The sequence below is a fragment of the Mus caroli genome, unplaced genomic scaffold (genome assembly GCF_978045245.1).
Source record: "Mus caroli unplaced genomic scaffold, Mus_caroli_1 scaffold_1, whole genome shotgun sequence".
In the NCBI taxonomy this organism is placed as follows: domain Eukaryota; kingdom Metazoa; phylum Chordata; class Mammalia; order Rodentia; family Muridae; genus Mus; species Mus caroli.
Window position 1 is genome coordinate 74713771 of NW_028227256.1, and position 7143 is coordinate 74720913.

The window sequence follows — 7143 nt, forward strand, 5'->3', positions numbered from 1 at the left end:
ATTTATTTAAAACACGATTTTATGAACTGAACTTGGGCCCCTGTGCTTTCGATGTAAGCACTTTGGTGACTGAGCAGCCTGTGTTCCTAACTGCTGAGACATCCCCATCCCCATTTATTTATTTATTTATTTATTTATTTAAAACACGATTTTATGAACTGAACTTGGGCCCCTGTGCTTTCGATGTAAGCACTTTGGTGACTGAGCAGCCTGTGTTCCTAACTGCTGAGACATCCCCATCCCCATTTATTTATTTATTTATTTATTTATTTATTTATTTATTTATTTTTTTTTCCAGGGGAGAGCGCGAACGCAGTCCCCCACTACCACAAATTATGCAGTCGAGTTTCCCGCATTTGGGGAAATCGCAGGGGTCAGCACATCCGGAGTGCAATGAATAAGCCTCGCCCTGGGAAAACCACCTTCGTGATCATGGTATCTCCCCTGCCAAGTAAGTATTATTTTTTTCTTTTTCTTTTCTTTTTTTTTTTTTTTTTGGTTTTTCGAGACAGGGTTTCTCTGTATAGCCCTGGCTGTCCTGGAACTCACTTTGTAGACCAGGCTGGCCTCGAACTCAGAAATCCGCCTGCCTCTGCCTCCCGAGTGCTGGGATTAAAGGCGTGCGCCACCACGCCCGGCTATTTATTTATTTATATAAAACACGATTTTATGAACTGAACTTGGGCCCCTGTGCTTTCGATGTAAGCACTTTGGTGACTGAGTTATCTTCCTAGGGCTTTTAAAATTACTTTTTCAGAGAGTTTTGGATTTACATTGCTGCCAGCCTTCTGCAATGACACTAGAGAAACAGCCAAGGCAGGAACTGCAGAAGTCAAAGGGAGGACATTAACAGAGCACCGTAGCTAAAGAGCAGGAAACCTTGCCTACGTTAAATATACAATCTTCCTTGCTCTGTGAGACACTGCGTCTGGATTTGCCATATTTTGTTAACTTTTGTTTTTGGGACTGGGTTTTACTATGTAGCTCCCGCTGACCTGGAACTTGCTATGTAGACAAGGCTGGACTTGAACTCGTGAGATCTGACAGCCTCTGCCTCCTGAGAGCTGGAACTGAAGGCAAGGGACATCAGTCTGCCAAGTTAACTTCTTTCAGTGTTTTTTCTATGTCTCTCAGTAGGAAATCGATGTGAGTTACATCAGAACACAGCAACAATGCTTTTGTCAATTTTTAGAAAAGTAGCTTGCAACTTCAGACCACTGGATCCTTTCTTGTGGGAGCAATCACCTGCAAGTTATAGCTTCATGGGGACTTAACTGTCATCCCCTTTTCCTCAGTGATTTGCTGACCAAGGACCTTTATTTCCCCGTGTGGCTTGGTTGGCTTTTGCTTCTATGATGAAGGTACTGAAGGCCATTCTTATTGTTCCTTGTCATTGAATGGAGGTAATAATTGCCAAGTGTAGACCAGGATGCTAAAATTAGTGAGGGCCTTTTCAATCATGGCCCCATGCATTTCGGTGTGAGGCCCTGCTGTAGAACACTGGAGAACACGGTGTAAATCAGTTGAAGAACGTAGTTCTGCATTTGAGGCATCGTAGTTTACAGCTCCCAAATGACCCCCATCTATCTTCCTCCACTGCAGAGGTGTATAATTGAGCTAAAGAGAGACTTGAGTAATGTGACTCAGGATGGCGGTTCCATCACTGAGACTTAATCGTGGAACTGCCGCATGCTTTTTTATCCTCTGAAATGTAACGAAATAGTCCAGGAGACCCAATTCTTCAGGGTGACACTTGCTGAGAGTCTATATTTTAAAATAGAAATAGGTTTTGATAAACAAAAAAACCGATAAATCTCTCTCAACAAAAGAGTTCCCTAAATACAATTATACAAGCTGGAACAGAAACCAATATGATACATGCTGTAACCTGCACTATATTTTCTGGAAAATAGTTTTTTAAGCCTTTATGTTTATTGTGCAATGAAGAGATGCTTTCTCAGTCTCCTAAGGGTCCAAGAGTGACAGGCATCCTTCACACTTGGGGCTTCTGGGGGAACTAGAGCCAGGAGACACACAGTGTCATTTTTTTTCTTGTGGAGAGACTTTGGCTTAGTTAGTGACATTTATGAAACTATTGCTAGTAAAGACTTCAATTTTCCAAGAAGTTGACTTGCAAACATATACGCGCGCGCGCGTGCACACACACACACACACACACACACACACACACCATACTTAGTTGCATTTATCAGACTTCTATCACAGATTAAGTATATGGACATATATGGCAATTATATAAGACTGGATGAGAGCATAATTGTCTCCTCATGAGATAGCTGGGATTAGAGTATTGACACCATTAAGAGTTAGTATCTTATCACAGCCACTGAATATTAATAATCAAGGCTACATAAAGAATGTTGGGTACTCTGAAGTCATTATCTCATCTCCAAACAAGACCTTAAAACTTTAAAACAAGATGCCCACTGATGGAACTTGAAAATATCATCCTGAGTGAGGTAACTCAGTCATAAAAGAATACACATGGTATGCACTCACTGATAAGTGGATTTTAGCCCAAAAGTTTGGAATACCCAATATTCAATTCACAGACCATATGAAGCCCAAGAAGAAGGAAGACCAAAGTGTGGATGCTTCAGTGCATCTGAGAAGGGGGAACAAAATACCCACAGGAGGAAATATGGAGACAAAGGGTGGAGCAGAGACTGAAGGAAAGGCAATCTAGAGACTGCACCACCTGGGGATCCATCCCATATACAGTCACCAAACCTGGATGCTATTGTGGATGCCGGGAAGTATTTGCTGACAGGAGTCTGATATAGCTGTCTCCTGAGAGGCTCTGCCAGAGCCTGACAAATACAGATGTGCCAGAGCCTGACAAATACAGATGTGGATGCTGGCAGCCAACCATTGGACTGAGCTCTGGGGTCCTTGATGAAGGAGTTGGAGAAGGAGCTGAAGGAGGTGAGAGGGTTTGCAGCCCCACAGGGGGAACAACAGTATCAACTGGCCTGACCCCTCGGAGCTCCCAGGGATTAGACTACCAACCAAAGAGTACACATGGAGGAACCCATTGCTCTGGTCACATATGTGGCAGAGGATAGCCTTGTTGGACATCAGTGGAAGGAGCAGCCCTTGGGTGTGAGGATGTTTGATGTCCCAGTGTAGGGGAATGCCAGGGCCAGAAGATGGAAGTGTGTGGGTTGGGGAAAACCCTTATAGAGGCAGGGGGAGAGGGGATGGGATGGGGGTTTCTGAAGGGGAGACTTGGAAAGGGGGAAACATTTGAAATGTAAATAAAGAAAATATCAAAGAAGAAGAAGAAGAAGAAGAAGAAGAAGAAAAGAAGAAGAAGAAGAAGAAGAAGAAGAAGAAGAAGAAGAAGAAGAAGAAAAGAAGAAGAAGAAGAAGAAGAAGAAAAGAAGAAGAAGAAGAAGAAGAAGAAGAAGAAGAAGAAGAAGAAGAAGAAGAAGAAGAAGAAGAAGAAGAAGAAGAAGAAGAAGCCCACTGATTAAGAGCCCATTCTGTATCCATTCCTCTGTTGAGGGGCATCTGGGTTCTTTCCAGCTTCTGGCTATTATAAATAAGACTGCTATGAACATAGTGGAACATGTTTCTTTATTACTAGTTGGAACATCTTCTGGATATATGCCAAGGAGAGGTATTGTGGGATCCTCCAGTAGTACCATGTCCAATTTTCTGAGAAACCGCCAGACTGATTTCCAGAGTGTTTGTATGATCTTGCAATCCCACCAACAGTGGAGGAGTGTTCCTCTTTCTCCACGTCCTCGCCAGCATCACACAATGGAGTACTACTCAGCTATTAAAAAGAATGAATTTATGAAATTCCTAGGCAAATGGTTGGACCTGGAGGGCATTATCCTGAGTGAGGTAACCCAATCACAAAAGAACTCAAATAATATGTACTCACTGATAAGTGGATATTAGCCCAGAAACTTAGAATACCCAAGATATAAGTTACAATTTGCAAAACACATGAAACTCAAAAAGAACGAAGACCAAAGTGTGGACACTTTGCCCCTTCATATTTATGCTCCTCTATAAGAAGAGACTTATTAAATGATAGCAATAGCAGCTACCACAGGGAGGTTTTAGCACCCAGAAGTTTTAAGCCCTTGATATTATAGAATTTTGTCTTCTCAATAACCAGCCAAGTACTATCCATTTACAAAGTCAAGAAAGCAAGTCTGGAGAAGTTAATGACTAAGACTGGAGTTCACATGGCAGAGCCAGCACTATCTGAATTCTGCCAATGTAGAATATGTATCAGACCCATGGGCTGGAGCTGAAGGACCTGGGTTGGGCTGTGTGAAGGAGGTGTCTGAGAAGTCTCATCAGAACTCCTCACTCAGCATGGCGACACACAGGGTGTGATGGTGAGTCCTGTCTATTGTTGAAAATCAGGCAACGTCACCAAAAAATCCCTTACAGCCATCACTTATGCCACTGATAGGACATAGGAGATCATCAAGGTCAGATTTCTTTTTATAACAATATGTTTTGTCTGTTATGTGTAGTCTTTGCGATGATTTTTATAAAAACACAGGGTGGGTCAAGTAGTGGACAGCTCAGTACCAGGAAAGGAGCAGCACTGAACCTGAGCTCTTCCTGTCACAAACTTTCAGTGGAACATATACATATATATATTAGGTAAGCATCATATCCTATACCATTTAGCCCTCAGCAATTTAATATATTTATAATAAAGTCAAGCACGAGTTCCTCAAGGAAAAGCATCCATGGGGTGCCCCACGTTTAACTAGCCATGTTCTCTACAGACCACCATTTTTTTCAGGCAAAATTGGCTATTTCATAACTTGTTATATGAAATGAGCTCACTGCTCTAAGGAAGACCACTGATAATATTTGATCTTAGTGAGAAAATTCAAGAATATTGGAAAGTACTGTTTGACTGTGTTGAGCATCAGAGATTCTTCAGATTCCAAGAATTTCTTGTTGAGGAAAGTGCTAAAGTTAAGACACAGGATATGTTTCTAACTCTACTGTTGCTGTAAAAACAAAAACAAAAACAAAACAAACAAACAAACAACAACAACAAAACCCCACGAGCAACAGAACACCATGAGCAAGGCAAACATAGAAGAGAGAATTTATCTTGGCTTGTGGTTTCAAGGATGAAAGTCCACCATGGTAGGAAAACATGATAGTAAGGGGCAGGTTGGAGCAGGAAGCTTGCTGATGACGTCTCAGAACACGAAATGGAGTTCAGAGAGAGTGAATTAGAAGTGAAGTGAGGTTATAACTCACAAAGCCCATATTCAGTGATACACTTCCTACAGAAAAGCTGTACTACCTCCTCAGGCACTGACATTAGCCAGGGACCAAGGTGCCTAAGCCCATGGGGAGACATTTCTCATTAAAATCATCATAAATATTCCATGAGGAACCATATCAAGATAGGACAGTCTGAGTAACACAGTAAACCAAAGTTTTCCAAACAATTGCTATATGCTGTGTAAATGGTTCATGGAAAGTGCTACATAGACCAGAGGCTTTTTAAAAATAATTAGAGTCTGTTAATGTGGTTTTACATTCCACTTACTTCAGCTTGTTGAGTCTAACTCTGACCATATAATGAATTCTATAATATGGACATTTTCAGTGGAAATGTCCTTATAGTAACACCCCAAATACAAGACTACATTTAAATTAATATTTATATTGAAATCAAGTAAATAAATAAAAAAGAAATCCACAACCATTTGAAGAGATCAAAATATTTTTTAAAGCAAGAAGTTCATTGTTCTGGCTAGTTTTGTGTGTCAACTTGACACAAGCTGGAGTTATCACAGAGAAAGGAGCCTACCTTGAGGAAATGCCTCCATGAGATGCAGTTGTAAGGCATTTTCTCAATTAGTGATCAAGGATGGGAGAGCCCAGCCCATTGTGGGTGGTGCCACCCCCTGGGCTGGTAGTACTGGGTTCTATAAGAAAGCAGGCTGAGCAAGCCAGGGGAAGCAAGCCAATAAGTAACATCCCTCCATGGCCTCTGCATCAGCTTCTGCCTACAAGTTCCTGACCTGTGTGAGTTTCTGTCCTGACTTCATTTGGTGATGAACAGCAATGTGGAAGTGTAAGCTGAATAAACATTTTCTTCTCTAACTTGCTTCTTAGTCATGATATTTTGTGCAGGAATAGAAACCCTTACTAAGACATTGATGTAAATTTTTCTCCATATTTATGTATGTACTGCAACCCCAAATAAAATGTTACTATGTACAAGAGAAGTAGATATAAGATTCTAGCTATCTCCTATTGAGCCAGAAACCATTCAGAGTTTAAAAAAATAAAGTATAAAACACCGTTTTTGAAAAGGTTTTATGGGGAGAGTAGAATTGAAAAATTTCTGTCAATATGGTTATCAGTATGTTAATATAGTATGCATTTATTAGTTATTTTTAAGTGGATCAATGTATAATTTTTAAAAATTAAATTTAACTTTCACACTTGTAAATACCAATGAATGTGACCTACATGAGCAGTTCTTGAAATCGTTAATTTTTAAGAATGAGGTCATAAAAAAGGACATAAAGCCAGTTTTTTTTTCCTAGTTTTAGATGTAGCATGGATCTCTTGCTTTGAGTGTTGTGTTAAATAACTACACAAAAGTATAATTTGTGGTGAAAGAATAAACTCCAATGTAATGTTCCAGAGCTTCAGAATGGCCACTCTAACTAAAGAAGTTCATTGAGACATAGAGACTTTGGGTCTGGCTAATCTTGTGACATAGTATTTGTTATCTGCAAGTTCTTTATAAAAAGTTTTAATTATTAAAACATAAATTAATATTTTAAAAAAGAAAGTGAAGGAATCTGGACACCAAAACCTTTAAAAGCTCACATGTATGCCTTAGGACAGACAATAGAATGTCCAACTGAGAGTCAATTTTATGGTTTCAATATGTTTCTCCATGCAGCTTGCCAACTGAGTGTTGGATAGAATGGGCTTCTGCACACGTCTTCCTTTTGAGAGCAGTGGTAAGTTCAGGGAATTCCCCAGACCACACTCGGTTTTACAGTTCAAACACAGCTGCTGCTTGTCCTGGGAAAAGAAAGCAGATTAAAGTCAGCCAAGGGCTGAGAGCCGAAGTCCAAACGTATAGTTTCCAGTCCCTGTTCC

General features: G+C 40.5%; 1 non-coding gene across 1 annotated transcript; it reads right to left on the reverse strand.

Annotated features, from left to right (window-relative positions):
• Positions 1-295: 295 nt before the first annotated feature.
• LOC147006068 (U1 spliceosomal RNA) lies at positions 296-459 on the reverse strand. Its single transcript, XR_015048738.1, has one exon. It is a non-coding gene; the product is annotated as a U1 spliceosomal RNA (small nuclear RNA).
• Between the last annotated feature and the right edge of the window lie 6684 nt (positions 460-7143).